Source organism: Leptopilina boulardi, unplaced genomic scaffold, assembly GCF_019393585.1.
Source record: "Leptopilina boulardi isolate dan_hultmark-lab unplaced genomic scaffold, ZJU_Lbou_2.1 LbouV2_144, whole genome shotgun sequence".
Lineage (NCBI taxonomy): Eukaryota > Metazoa > Arthropoda > Insecta > Hymenoptera > Figitidae > Leptopilina > Leptopilina boulardi.
In genome coordinates this window covers 2,209,606-2,226,416 of record NW_026137690.1, presented here as the reverse complement: position 1 = coordinate 2,226,416, position 16,811 = coordinate 2,209,606, and the positions used below count along the sequence as shown (strand labels likewise).

The window sequence follows — 16,811 nt, the reverse complement described above, 5'->3', positions numbered from 1 at the left end:
ACAAATTTCTGTTTAGGCGAATTTTTAATTATTCGAATTTCTATTTGACCGAATTTTTAATTAGCCGAATTACTATTTGACCGAATTTTTATATGGTCGAATTTCTGTTTGACCGAATTTTCATATGATCGAATTTCTGTTTGGACAAATTTCAGTTTAGGCGAATTTTTAATTATCCGAATTTCTATTTGACCGAATTTTTAATTAGCCGAATTACTATTTGACCGAATTTTTATATGGTCGAATTTCTGTTTGGACAAAATTTTTTTTGACCGAATTTCTATTTAAACAAATTTCTGTTTAGGCGAATTTTTAATTATTCGAATTTCTATTTGACCGAATTTTTAATTAGCCGAATTACTATTTGACCGAATTTTTATGTGGTCGAATTTCTGTTTAACCGAATTTTCATATGGTCGAATTTCTGTTTGGACAAATTTCAGTTTAGGCGAATTTTTAATTATCTGAATTTCTATTTGACCGAATTTTTAATTAGCCGAATTACTATTTGACCGAATTTTTATATGGTCGAATTTCTGTTTGGACAAATTTCAGTTTAGGCGAATTTTTAATTAGCCGAATTACTATTTGACCGAATTTTTATATGGTCGAATTTCTGTTTGACCGAATTTTCATATGGTCGAATTTCTGTTTGGACAAATTTCAGTTTAGGCGAATTTTTAATTATCTGAATTTCTATTTGACCGAATTTTTAATTAGCCGAATTACTATTTGACCGAATTTTTATATGGTCGAATTTCTGTTTGGACAAAATTTTTTTTAAACCGAATTTCTATTTAAACAAATTTCTGTTTAGGCGAATTTTTAATTATTCGAATTTCTATTTGACCGAATTTTTAATTAGCCGAATTACTATTTGACCGAATTTTTATATGGTCGAATTTCTGTTTGACCGAATTTTCATATGATCGAATTTCTGTTTGGACAAATTTCAGTTTAGGCGAATTTTTAATTATCCGAATTTCTATTTGACCGAATTTTTAATTAGCCGAATTACTATTTGACCGAATTTTCATATGGTCGATTTTCTGATTGGACAAATTTCAGTTTAGGCGAATTTTTAATTATCCGAATTTCTATTTGACCGAATTTTTATATTACCGAATTTCTATTTGACCGATTTTTTATATGGACCAATTTCTGTTTGGACAAAATTTTTTTGACCGAATTTCTATTTAAACAAATTTCAGTTTAGGCGAATTTTTAATTAGCCGAATTTCTTTCTGACCGAAGTTTTTGTTTTACAAAATTTCCATTTGTCCGAATTTTCAAAAATCGAATTTTTATTTGACCGAATTTTTTAATTTACGATTTAATTTTTCTTATTTCCAAAAATTATTGAATTAATTAATAATTATAATATACGAAAATAAAAAAGAAAATTCAATTTTAAAATTCAAAAATTCGATATTTTAGCTTTTCTGTATGAGGAAAATATTTTTTTTTTTTATTTTTTTTTCAAAATGGATATTATTATTATTTATTGATTCAAAAATTTTAAAATAAAAATAAATTTCTCCATGCCTGTAGAAATGGGAAAATTGTTACATAATATTGGAAAAGAGTCAATAATGTGTCAATAATATACAATCGTAAATAAATAGATAGACTTTTAGAAGCACGAGAAAAAGTGACAATGTCAAGTGATGGATATGCGAGTCGCGTGTGTAACTGTAACAATGCATAAGCTCTCTCTAGAATAATAACAGTCGATCATGATGATGATAATGATGATGACTAGTAATCGCGAGTCACTGACCTACGATGGAACCAAATTACACACTGTTCTCTAAATTTGAATAAGTGTAAAATTCGTTTACTAAATTTTTTGCTAATTTTTACTAATTTTTAGTCATTTTTTTTACTAGAATTTTAGTAAAAAAAAAAAAAAAAATTACTATACAAAATAGTATTACAAGAAACATTTTTTTTGTGTAACTCATTCTAAGTTGCGTGTCAAATAAAGTAAGCAATGAATTTTAAAGAAAAGGTCTAACAGACCAAGAGAACGTTTAATGTACCATTTTTTAATTTAAAAAAAAATTTTTTTACTCTTTTTAGGAGTAATTATGAATTATAGAAATTTTAACTGTTAACAGTGAAATCCTCCAATCGGGAGACTCGGTCTGACAGACCGAGAGGAACTTTCATCTACCTTTTTCTATTTCTTCTATTTTTTAAAAATATTTTGATATTTTTAAAAATATTTTGTGTATAATAATAAATTATATAAATTCCAACTGTTAACAGTGTAATCCTCCAATCGCAAAACTCGGTCTAACAGACCGAGACCAACTTTAAAGTACCTTTTTCTATATTTTTTCTATTTTGTTCCATTTTTTTGAACTATTTTTACGAGTATTTATGAATTATATAAATAACAACTGTTAACAGTGTAATCCTCCAATCGCAAAACTCAGTCTAACAGACCGAAACGAAGTTTAAAGTACCTTTTTCTATTTTTTCTATTTTGTTCTATTTTTTTAAACTATTTTTAGGAGTAATTATGAATTATATAAATTACAGCTGTTAACAGTGTAACCTTTCAGTCAGGAGACTCGGTCTAACAGACCGAATGGAAGTTTAGTGTACCTTTTTTTATTTTTTCAATTTTTTATTATAAAAATTCCAACTGTTAACAGTGAAATCCCCTAGATGGGAGACTCGGTCTAACAGACCGAGAGGAAGTTTAGTGTACCTTTTTTATTTTTTAAAATTAATTATAAATAATATAAATTCCAATTAAAATCATTAAAAGCTTCCAATCAGAAGATCGGCAGATTTCGGTCTTTTAGACCCAGAGGAACTTTAACGTACCTTTTTTTGTATTTTCAACATTAATTCTAAATGATATTTATAAAAGAAAGAAATTTCTTTGTAATTAAAATTGATATTAATTATTTTTTTTTGTTTTATGTTTTGTTTGGAATTGGAAAAAAAAATTCTTATTTTAATAGAAAAGAAAAAAGAAATGGTTAAAATGCACTATAAAAGTGAGAGATAAGAAAATCAGCCGATAATAGGAAAAGCCTGAATGCTTTTACTAACAAGGGTGTAACAGGTGCCAAGGTTGACTCGACCTTCCAATTCTCTTCTTCTTCTTCTTCCCTTCTTTTTTTATAGCCTTTTCATATCTTTTTTTCGCATAAACCTTTCAATTTCCACTGGAGAACTATTTTTTTTTCTTTTTTTTTTTTAGAGAGAGAAAGATTCTTCTATTTTCAGATTCTTTCCACCCTAAAACTAGGGATTTATTCAAAATAACTTATATTTTGAAAACGTGAAAATAAAAAAATTCTCTATACTCAACAAATTTTTGATTTGTTCAGGCTTCGAATTATACGAAATTTTCGAATTTTTAATTTTTCTTTGAAAAAAATAATTAAATTCTAAAAAGAATTATTGAAATTAGAAAATAATTGAAATTTAAAAAATAAAATGAATTTAGAAAATAATTAAAATTTGAAAAATAATTGAATTTAGAAAATAATTAAAAATTTGAAAAATAATTGAATTTAGAAAATAATTAAAATTTGAAAAATTGAAATTTGAAATATAATTGAATTTAGAAAAGAATTGAATTAAGAAAAGAATTAAAATTGGAAAAATAATTGAATTTAGAAAATAATTGAATTCTAAAAATAATTAAAATTTGAAAAATAATTGAATTTAGAAAATAATTAAAATTTGAAAAATAATTGAATTAAGAAAATAATTAAAATTGGAAAAATAATTAAATTTAGAAAAAAATTGAAATTTGAAAAATAAGTGAATTTAGAAAATAACTGAATTCTAAAAATAATTGAAATTTGAAAAATAATTGAATTTAGAAAAGAATTGAAATTTGAAAAATAATTGAATTTAGAAAATAATTGAATTAAGAAAAGAATTGAATTTAGAAAAGAATTGAAATTGGAAAAATAATTGAATGTAGAAAATAATTGAATTCTAAAAATAATTGAAATTTTAAAAATAAAATGAATTTAGAAAATAATTAAAATTTGAAAAATAATTGAATTTAGAAAATAATTAAAAATTTGAAAAATAATTGAATTTAGAAAATAATTGAATTTATAAAATATTACCCTTTTTTGTTATTTTTATTAATTTTTATTTTTTATTTCAAATAAAAAAATTTAATTAATTTAGATTGTAATAAATTGTTAGAATATTTAAAATTAATTAATTATAATTTTTTTTTCTATTACAAATATATATATATATATATATATATATATATATATATATATATATATATATATATATATATATATATATATATATATATTAGTAAATAAACAGAAATTAAATAATTATTGCAATGATGAAAATGATCTTGTCACGTTGTCGGATGTAAATCAATTAAATACGTGCGAAAATTACAAATCATGTGACTATAAACGCCCGGAGAAATTTACGTGAGCAGCATTATTGTTTACGTTTAATATATACATATATGTATTTAATCCCAAGGCATTTGTGTGTGTGTGTTTTGAAGTGTTAAAAAAAATATTTTCCCCATCAATAACACTGCATTGTGTGTGTGTGTGTGTGTGTGTGTTTATTTAATGTTCTTTTTTTTCATCTATCCCTATAAATAGAAACAAAATATTTATTTAACTCCTGGGAAAAATTAACAAGATTTTCTCTCTATAATTCTTTTTCTTCTAAATTTTAATTAATTGAATAATTAATTAATTAATTTTTGTATAAGTAAAACGAAAAAAAAAAAATTTTCGTTAGAGAAAAAAATATATTTTTTTTTTAAATCTAATTTCTTTTTCAAAAAAAAAGAAAAAAAATATTATTTTAAATTAATTAATCGTTTTTGATAGAAAAAAATACGTTATAATTAATTAATAATTTTTAATAAAAAAATCTATTATTTTATTTTTATTTATTTAATTTTTTTTTTTTTGATTAAATTATATTATAATTGACAGAAATTAAAATATAATTGTATTTAAAGAAAGAATTATTAATTACATAATTTCAAATTAAATCGGAATTGCCTTAAATTGAAAATAAAAAAAAAAATTGGTAATAAATTTTTACTAGTATACAATATAATATAGGAAATTTGGACTCAGCGAATGTTTATAAGCGTCTGACTGAACGTTGAGTTTTTTCACTAGTTTTCACAAATGTATGAGAAATTTCATTTTTACGCAAGTAAAAATAAAAAATTTAAAAAAATCGGATTTTTTAAACTTTTTTTTTATATCATAATTTTATTATTATTATTATTATTATTATTATTATTATCAGCATTTATTAACAATAAAATTAATTTTATTGCAAAAATGATTGACTTATAATAATATTAATAATTTATAATAATACAAATTAAAATATAGTAATAATAATAATAATAATAATAATAATAATAATAATAATATATTAATAAAAATAATATAGTAATATAATTTTTTTGGGTATAATTATGTAATTTAAAACGTGAACTAAAATAAAAATCCTGTTTTAGCGACAGTCGGTAATGTAGATTTCTATGTTGGTAATGATTTATATCATCATTTTTTTATTACCGGCATAGAAATCTACATTACCGGCGGATGGTAAAAGAGAAGAATGATAATATAAACAATTACCGATGTAGAAATCTACATTACCGACTGGTGGTATAACAGGAAAATGGACGTTCTAACAATTTACCGACATCGAAATCTACATTACCTTAAATAATAATTCGTGAAAAAAATTTTTTTTTCTTACAAATTTCATTAGTTTTGCAGGAATTAATTTATTTCGGATCTATTGGACCCATGGTGCCAGTTTAGGGTTAAATATAAAAAAGATTATAAAATTAAAAATTGAAAAAAAATAATAATAATTATTATTATTATAATAGTAAAAATAAAAAAAATTAATAAAGTAAAATAATAAATATAAAATAATAAAACTAAAATAATAAAATTAGAACAATAAAATTAAAATTCCAAAAAAATTAAAAAAAAAAAACAAAATAGGGTTGAAAAAAAAGGTTGAACACGAAATTATGCAAACACGTAGATTCCCTTAATTATGTAAAATAATTCTCGATTTTACAGAATGTGACAGGATTATATGGAAAGTAGGTCAAAGTTCAATGTACTTATAGCAATAGCGACATAGTGGAATGCGAAAAATTCACCAGGGAATCCTTGAGTCTTTTTGCAATCCTTGAACCTTCAAATGTGTTATGTATAAAGTCTAAAAGATATCAGGTATGGGTTTTTTTCTTCAAATTTTTTTTTCTTTTTTTTTTTTTTTTTGATAAGTTATTCCATAGACAATTTTTTTTTTTTTTTTTTCTTAAACCGCATATTGTACATTATATATATATAGAGGTGTGTATAAAAAAAAATTCGGTATTGCCAAGAATATAATAGAGATAATTTAATTTATATAATAAAATAAAAAAGTAATATTGGTAATAAAAAAAAAAATTAGTTTTGATGTAGTTTCCGTTTTTTTTTTTTTTTTTTAATAATTCATAATTTTTTATTATTATTATTTATAAAATATTGATAATATAATAAAAATATAATATCTAATAATAATTTTTTTTTTTTTTTAGAAAATATTAAGAAATATTTCAATTTAATTTAAAATTTAATTTATTAGTTAAAAATTTTTTGAAAAAAGGTTTTCTTCAAAAAAAAAACAAAAAAAAAATTTAAGAATTAAAATTAAAAAGTTTATTTTTAATAAGATAATAGAAAAAAAAATTTTTTAATTAGAAAAAAAACAAATGTGTTTTCAAGTGAAAAAAAAAAAGTTAGAAACATATTTCAATCAGAAAGTCAATATCGTGCGCAACATGTTATTCGACACCTATATGTCATTAATAATTGATAATAGCCACAACCCGTGTGGAAAAAGCCACGATCTTGCCCTCAAGAGTTCGGGGCCCCCGGCGGGGGCCCATGAGGGCTGATCCATATGGCGAATCCATGAGGGGCACCGTAGGGGCCCCGCATGGATCGCCCTCATGATCGATTAGCAAAATTTTCTAAGTCCAAAAATCAAATATTTTTTTATCACCAAAAAATTAATGTTTATAATGATTCACAACAATGAAAAACGCGTTTTTAATTAAAATATATTTTCACTTTTTTTGAAAATAACACTCACACTTATGGCGAATCCATGAGGGGCACCGTAGGGGCCCCGCATGGATCGCCCTCATGATCGATTAGCAAAATTTTCTAAGTCCAAAATTCAAATATTTTTTTATCACCAAAAAATTAATGTTTATAATGATTCAGAACCACGAAAAACGCGTTTTTAATAAAAATATATTTACACTTTTTTGAAAATAACACTCACACTTATGGCAAAATAGATGAGGGCCACCGTAGGGGCCCGCATGGATCGCCCTCATGATCGATTAGCAAAATTTTCTAAGTCCAAAAATCAAATATTTTTTTATCAACAAAAAATGAATGTTTCCAATGATTCAAAACAACGAAAAACGCGTTTTTAATAAAAATATATTTACACTTTTTTGAAAATTCGCCTGAGATGATTCATGATAATAATCATAAAGCATATAATTAATTATATTTTATAAATTGCATTTGATTGGAAAATATAATTTAATATCTTAACTTTAACTAAATGATGTTAAGCACTTTTCTTTGTTAGGTATTTTTCAAGTTTAAATAGCATCAAGAAGTTAGCATTCGTTTTGAAGTAGCGTGCGTAGCGTAGTTGGTAAAGCGTTAGGTTCATAGTCCGTAGGTCGTAGGTTCGATTCCCCCCATGCGTTAGATTTATTTATTTCTCAGGTTTGCGTTTAATCATTAATTCTATGTATGAATTAATTGAAAAATGAAAATATCGGTTAATAGTATGCATAAATTACATATTTTTTAATTTTTTAATTAATTAATTTATTATTACTTTTAATTATATCCGACAGTTAATTAATTAGAACGTTAATTAATAAATTCAATTTGAGTAAGAATTTAATTTAAAATTGAATAATTATTAAATAAATATGTTATTTATTCATAACTTAAGCTTATTTATTATTAATTAACTTTTATTATTAATATTATTGATTAAAAAACATTATGGCAAACTTGAGGGCAAGATGAGGGCAAACGTGAGGGCCCATAAGGGCGCCCGTAGGGGCACCCTCATGGATCGCCCATGCGGGCGCCCTCATCGATGAGCATGTCGTTTCCATGAGGGGCCCCTATGGATCATCCATATGCGCCCCTCATGGCATGAGGGCGATCCATAAGGGCCCCCGCTGGGGGCCCACATCACTTTTCCACACGGGAAGTGATAATCGTAATTTAATTGTCTGACACATTTCAGATAAATACAAACAAAATTTTTTTTTTTTTTTTAAATCAAATAAATTTTTTCTAAATTACCAAAATTTTCTTTATGTAAATAATTTTTTATTTTATTTTTTTAATAATAATAATAATAGTAATAATAATAATAATAATAATAATAATAATAATAATAATAATAATAATAATAATAATAATAATAACAATAATTACATAAAAATAATGATAATAATAATTATTGTTATTGTTATTGTTATTATTATTTTTATTATTATATTTTATATTAAATATAATATATTATATAATATAATATTTTATATTTTATTATTATATTATATTTATTTTTATTATATTTTATTAGTAATTGTTTTTAAATAATTAAATAATAAAATTTTTATTCACCTAAAAGAATTTTTTTAAAATTCTTTTCAAATAATTGAATTTGTAATAATAAAAAAAGAAAAAAAAAATATTGCCAATATCATAAATAGGAAGTAAACGTCATATATGTATTTTTATATATATATTTGCAAGAGAGAGAGAAAAAAATATGCTCGACATTGACGTACTGAATAAATTAAGTGCCCTTCGATTTCCATTGTAAAAAAAAAATCAATATCATACAATTGTAACTGTAACTTTATTTAGAATTAATTTTATAATATCAAGAATTTCCAATTTTTGCAATATATATATATATATATATATATATATATATATATATATGATCGATTCCACGTGAATTTATTATTTTTTTTTTATTAAAAAAAATTTGTAACTGTAAATTAATTTTAAAAGAATTTCTATATTTTTTCGAAATTTTTATTTGTCAAAAAAAAAAAATTTTTTATTTGTTCGAATTTTCATTTTTTTTTTTTTTTGGTATCTAAAAATTCGTTTAAATAGAAATTCGGTAACTAAAAATTTTTTGATAAATTAGAAATTCGGTCAAACTGGAAATTTTAGTACTGAAAAATTGTTGTGTAACAAAAATTTGATTAAATAAAATTTTGGTCAAATAGAATTGAATCGTGAATTTCGAAAAGGGCTCAACTCGAAAAAACGTAAGTGTGATTTTCGCATAACTAACAATAGCGAAAATGACACTTACAGTTTTCAGAGTTGAGCCCTTTTCAAAATTTACGATTCAATTTCGGTTAAACAAAAATTTGATTCAATAAAAATTCAGTCAAATAGAAAATCAATATATTAAAAATTCTGCTAAGCAAAAATTTTGATTAAATACAAATTCAGTCAAATAGAAATTCAGTACTTGAAAAATTTTGTCAAACAAAAATCCGACAAGTAGAAATTCTGTTTAATAAATTTTCAAAATTATGTAAAAAAAAAAAAAAAAAAAAAAACTCTTTAATATGAAAAATTGGTTTAATAATTTTTTTCATTTCATTAATATTAGCTCAGACTTTCATTTATAACAATTTTTTGATCATTTAAATAAATATCAAATTTCACAAAAAAATTAATTTTTTCGTTTCATTATAAAATTAGCTCAGACTTTTACCCAAAAAAAAATTTTTTTACTTAGAGAAATATCAATTTTTTTTTTTTAAAGAAATAATTAATAATAAAATTTTTTATCGAAAAAAAAAAATATTAAAAATTCGACTCATTAAAATTTTTTTGATGTAATAAAAATTGAAAATTTTCACTGATTCAAATTTTTTTCAGAGAAAAAAAAATAAATAAAATTTTTACTATTTTATTTTTCAATGTAAAATATTAAAAAAAAAGAAAAAAAAAAAAAAAAAGAAAACGTTATTAAAAATAAACTTTTTATTTATATACGTAAGTCAGGATAAAATCACAGTTAACAAGTAGGTTTAGGTCATGAAAATAATGTGGAAACATTTTTCCTAGGTAATTATATATATATACAGTGTACTTATTTAGAGTGCAGCATTAATCACGCCAAGAGGAAATTGTAATCGATAAATATATTAAATTATATATACATATATGGAAAAAGAATATAAATTGACGGCTCTATATATATATATATATAGTATATACCTATGAAATAAGAAAATAGGACACACATATAAAAGGTGCAGCAGCCACGAGGAGAATTTACGATTTGCCATGAGTCTCTGTGTAAAGCTCAAGGATTCATGATGGGAAGAAATTTTTCTAGGATCTTGAATATCAAAATTTACTTGCCACGAAACTATTTCTTTTTCTTCTTCTTTTTAAAGTAGGCGCAACATTTCTCATCTGTCGTGAATATTTTACTATAATTTTATAGTAGAATATGATCAAAACGAAAAACTTTTTCTTTTTCATATTACACCGTTACGAATTTTCGCAATTTTTTTCAACTTTAAATAAATTAATCCCTGTAAAACTAATGAAATTAAAAACAAAAATTTACAAATTATTATTTACGGTAATGTAGATTTCTATGTCGGTAATTTTTTCTATTGTCATTTTTCCTGTTATACCAAGCAGTCAGTAATGTAGATTTCTATGTCGGTAATTGTTTATATTATCAATTTTTCTGTTTTACTATCAGCCGGTAATGTAGATTTCTATGTCGGTAATTGTTTATATTATCAATTTTTCTGCTTTACCATCAGCCGGTAATGTAGATTTCTATGTCGGTAATTGTTTATAAAATCTATTTTTCTGCTTTACCATCAGCCGGTAGTGTAGATTTCTATGTTGGTAATAAAGAAATGATGATATAAAAATTACCAACATGGAAATCTACATTATCGGCTGTCGGTAAAACAGGGAATGGAAAGCAAGAGTCCATAAGCAGAGTTGGGTAGGTTGGAAATTTTCTCCAACAATAAGGCTGCTTTCAAAATAGTTAAATCACATCAAAAAAGTTTCCATTGTCTCCACTCGCCGTTTTGTCATAAAGGTGGTTTCACAACAACTTGCTGAAGGTTTTGTTTTGCATTTGACTTGCTTTGTGTAATAATTAATTGAAGACTTGTTAATTACTAATTAATTAAATTTACTTAATAAAAACGTATTTATTAGTAATTAATTTAAATTTACCTAATAAAAACGTATTAATTAGTAATTAATTAAATTTACTTAATAAAAAACGAATTAATTAGTAATTAATTAAATTTACTTAATAAAAAACAAATTAATTAGTAATTAATTAACTAGTTTTTAATAAATTAGTAATTTATTTATTTTTCGATAACTGGAAACTGTTGTGCGCGCACCTTTTTGATTTTAAAATGCAAGTCAAATACAAAAGCAAGTTGTTGTGAAACCACCTCTTAATTCTTGCCAACTACTGCACCCTGCACTAGTGAAAATTTAGTAACTTTATTGTTAAAATTAAAAATTACTATAAAGTTACTAAATTTTCACTAGTGCAGGGTGCGATAGTTGCTGCTCTAGTGAAAATTTATTAACTTTTTAGTAACTTTTACTTTTAACAATCAAGTTACTAAATTTTCACTAGAGGTGCGGTATAGTTGACAAGAATTATGTCAAATGGCAAGTGGGGACGATTTTTTTTTTAAATATACGCGCGCATCCATTGCCAACTTTTGACCAAAAAAAAAAAAAAAAATTATTTCTCCTATTTCACTATTTCTATACAATTTTAGCTTGTCAATATTATTAAAATTGTAAAAAAAAAATTTGTTTTGTTCAAAAAAAAAAAAAAAAACAATTTCTATCCTCCCAGGTGAAATTGTTTTATAATTTTTAATAATATTAACAAAATTGAAATTTTACTAATAGTGGAACACGTGAAATAAATATTTTCATCGACAGTTGGCAATGAGATCGTCTCATACTAAAAAAAAAAAAAAAAAAAAAAAAATATCGTCAATGCGATTTAGCTTATTGTAAAAGCGGCCTTATTGTTGGACAAAATTTTCAACCTACCCAACCCTGCTTATGGGTTCTTGCTTCCCAGACCTGATTGCTTAGAAATCAGCTGACAATGATTATTATTCTTGCCACTAGAACATATCGGATTATATTTTTTTTTTCTATTATTACAAAAGAGTAATTTTTTTCTTTCTTCTTTTGTGAATTAATTTTATAAAAATGGGTATTCTTGCCACTAGAACATATCGGATTTTTTTTATGTTAAAAGAGAATAATTTTTATTTTTATTTTCAACAAAACTAAAATTGTAGGAATAGTGGAATATATTCTGTAAATAATTTTTAAAAAATTACTGAAAAATTTTTATTATTATTATTATTATTATTATTATAGGAATTTCATTACAATGATTGAATTTTTTTTAGGTTAGGAATGATTATTTTCTGAAAATATTTATTATTATTATTATAGGAATTTCATTTAAATTACTGAATCTTCTTTTAGGTTAGGAATGATTGTTTTCCAGAAATATTTATTATTATTATTATTATTATCTTTATAGGAATTTTATTACAATTACTGAATTTTTATTAGGTTAGGAATGATTGTTTTCTGAAAATATTTATTATTATTATAGGAATTTCATTTAAATTACTGAATCTTCTTTTAGGTTAGGAATGATTGTTTTCCAGAAATATTTATTATTATTATTATTATTATTATCTTTATAGGAATTTCATTACAATTACTGAATTTTTTTTAGGTTAGGAATGCTTGTTTTCCAGAAATATTTATTATTATTATTATTATTATTATTATTATTATAGGAATTTCATTACAATTACTGAATTTTTTTTAGGTTAGGAATGCTTGTTTTCCAGAAATATTTATTATTATTATTATTATTATTATTATTATTAAAGGAATTGTAAATAAAACATTTATTATTATTATAGGAATTTCATTTAAATTACTAAATCTTCTTTTAGGTTAGGAATAATTGTTTTCTAAAATAATTTTAAATTGACATATTTTATAGGCTAATTAAAATAACCTAATAAGGGCCCATTTTTTTTAACGACTATTTTAAATCAAACAGTTTTTAAATTTACTTAAAAACCGCATTTAAATTTAATAATTTTACTTTTTGAGGTTATGTTTTACTCTTTGTTAAATAATAATTGAATTTTTTCGATTTTTCTACAATATTAAAATATTAAAAAGATTTAAGATTCAAAAAAAAAAAAAAAATTTACACTGCAGAAAATATTCAGAAATCATTTTTTTTTCAAAAATTAATTTTTTTTTTTTACTAAATTAATAACAAATATTTTAATAATTGAATAAGTAACAATTATTAATAAATACAAATTTACTCAAATAAAATAATAATAAAAACTATTATTATTATTATGAATTTAATTATAATAATAAAAAAAATTATTATTGTTATTATATAATAATAATAATAGTAAAAATTATTATTATCTAATTGAATAATTTATAATTTTTTTTTTATATATGTAGTTAGTAATACGTATATAGTTTCCAAACCGTTAGCCGTTAGCTTTTATAAATTGAATGAGATTTCTCCTTTTCCTTTGAGGACGTGTCGTGACAGTGCGCTATGTACCACGGGACCGCTACTTCCGGTATCGAAAAAGACGATTTGCAGGCGAAAAAAAAAAAGAAAAGTTAAAAAAAATACGAAAATTTTTCATTTTATTGTTGAGAGTGTGCTTTTTTAATCTCACAATCTAGAAAGCAGAGAAAAGTGTCGACGACGCTCCGATGATGGGATTTATTATGGGCTGCACTTGTTTCAAAGGTACCACCCTGAACCAGATATTTCAAGGTTGGTCATACCAAAAAAAAAAATCAAAAAAAAAAAATAATAAAATAAAATAAATAAATAAAAAATAGAAAATTATTAATAATAATATTTCTAAAACAAAATTATATAAAAATTTATCTCTCTCTCTCTCTCTCTCTCTCTCTTTCTTACACTCTTTTTCTGCACTTAAAAAATTTTCGTAGTTTTTCTTGGTTAAAAAAAATGGGACACACTTTTTTTAAAATGAATTTCCAAAAAAAAAAAAAAAATAGAAAAAACTAAATTAATTTTGGTTTTTTTTTTTTTTTTAAAAAAATTTTTAAATTCAAAATTTATAAATTTAAAAAATTTTTAATTCAAAATTTTAAAATTTTTTAAATTTTAAATTCAAAATTTTTAATTAAAATTTTTTTAAAAATTTAATTGATATATTTGTGCAACCATTTTTTTTTTTATTAATCCAACTACTTTTTTGATTAAAAAAAAAAATAAAAATAAAAAAAAATTACTACAGTAATAAAAAATAAAAAATATAAAATTATTAATTTAAAATGAACAAAAAAAAAAATTTTTTTTCATTTATTCGAAAGTTTAGAATTTTTTTTTTTTTTTACTGAAGTAATCAAAAATTTTGTTGGGTTAACCAAAAATATTTAATTAAAATTTTTGCATGGATTTTTAATAATTTAAAAAAAATTTTTTTTTTTTACTTGAAGAGTTAAAATTCCTGTAAAACAAATTCATTTTAATAAATTATAAATACGTTAAAATTATTTATTGATTTATACGTAACTATAATTTTAAGATAATTATTTTAAAATCTTTTTATATTGAAAAAGTAGTAAAAAAGAAGAAAAAAAAATTTGATGAATGGATCATTTTTACTCTTGAGTGAACTATCAATTTCATCGTAAAAAAAAGACTTTCTCGAAACCCATTATTATTTGCTTTGTACAATCTCTCTTAATTGAATCCAGCGCACATTTCTAATCTCTCACGTCACTATTAAATTGTTGATAAAGTAGATTCCAATGAACAAGTTGGACAATTTTTTTTTTTTTTGCTCAAAATTATTAATAACATTAATTATTTATTTTATTTTTTTATTTTATTAATTTTTTTTGTTTATTTTATTTTGATTTTTTTTATTTTTATTTTTATTTTATTTTATTTTTATTTTATTTTATTTTATTTTATTTTATTTTTATTTTATTTTTATTTTATTTTTATTTTATTTCATTTTTATTTCATTTATTTATTATTAAATTAATTAATTAATTAAAATAGTAACAATTTTTTTTAAATTAAAAATAGTGAAAAGTATTTTTTTTAATAAAAAATTTTAAAAATATAAATTAAAAAAAAATTTCCTTTTTTCCCTTTTTTTTGTAATAGAAATTTCAGAGTTGCCACGCTACTTGGAAACCAGAAAAAAAAAACAGAAAAAAAATAACTAAATTTTATATTCAAAAAACAATTTTTTAATCCAAAAATAATTAGAAAATTGTTATTTAAAAAAAAACTCGAATATTCACAACAAATAATTAAATTTTTAAATTCAAAAAACGATTTTTTAATTCAGAAATATTCCAAAAATTGTTATTTTCCAAAAAAAAAAAAAAAAAAACTAGAAAAAAAATTTATTAACAATAATTAAATTTTAAAATTCAAACACCAATTTTTTAATACAATAATATTTTTAAAAAAATAAAATTATTTTTGAAAAATATTTTTTATTAAAAAATTATTATTTTCAAAAATTTATATTATATAATTTATTATATAATTTATATTATATTATTTATATTATTTTCAAAATAAAAAATATTTTTCAAAATTATTTTCTTTTTTTAAAAATAGTTTTGTATTAAAAAATTGGTTTTTAAATTTTTAAATTTAATTATTGTTAATAAATTTTTTTTCTAGTTTCTTTTTGGAAAATAACAATTTTTGAATATATATTTCTAGGTTAAAAAATTGTTTTTTTTTTTTTTTTAATTTATTTATTATTGTAGTAAATATTTCGAGTTTTTGAAAAATAACAATTTTCGAGTATTTCTCTGTGTTAAAAAAAAATTGTTTATTGAATTTAAAAAAATAATTATAAATATTCGTGTTTTTTTTTTTTTTAATATCAATTTTTGAATATTTCTGTGTTAAAAAATTGTTTTTTTTTTGAATTTTTAAAATTAAATTATTGTTATAAATATTCCAGGTTTTAAAAAATTAATATTTTTTTTTTAATTTATGAAAAATAATAATTTTTTAATTTTTAAAAAAGATTTTTCAAATTTACCCGGAAAAATCCTTTTTTTTTTGTCCACGAAAAAACTTGGAAAATATTTTTGTGTAGCAAAAACCGTGGCAACTCTGGAAAACTAGATATATATATATATATATATAGTTAAAAATTAAAAAAAAAGAGAAAAAAAAATATATAGGTATCATTAGGGAATATGGTAAAAGCTGCAATTATAACATATATATATATATATATAGTTGCATCTCATATATATATATATATATATATATATAGTAAACCTCGAGTTGCATATTTAACGTAAGGAAAGTAAATTGACATAAAACTCTAATTGCCTACTTTATGAACAGATTTTCCTCTCCAACTCGTGTAAGATATATATGAGCATTTTCTTTTCATTTTTTTTTTTTTTTTTTTTTTTTTTTTTTTTGTGAAAAACAGCAAATACTCTATGTATAATTCCATCTGCGAGAATTTTTTTTTTTTTTCGAGAATTGCATCAACTAGTTTCATATAAGGCAAGTGACAATAATGCACTTGGCTCGCAGTTATAAAACTCCTCACT

General features: G+C 21.6%; 1 protein-coding gene and 1 long non-coding RNA gene across 3 annotated transcripts in view; both read left to right on the top strand.

Moving 5' to 3' along the window:
* The window catches only part of LOC127291612 (phosphatase and actin regulator 4-like), a 181,937-nt gene that overhangs the window by 69,188 nt on the left and 95,938 nt on the right, over positions 1 to 16,811 (top strand). The window lies entirely within an intron of this gene.
* The window catches only part of LOC127291613 (uncharacterized), a 69,289-nt gene that overhangs the window by 12,595 nt on the left and 39,883 nt on the right, over positions 1 to 16,811 (top strand). For both annotated transcript variants that reach the window (XR_007844621.1, XR_007844620.1), the window contains exon 2: positions 13,759 to 14,007. This is a non-coding gene — a long non-coding RNA (uncharacterized LOC127291613). The remainder of the gene's footprint in view (positions 1 to 13,758; positions 14,008 to 16,811) is intronic.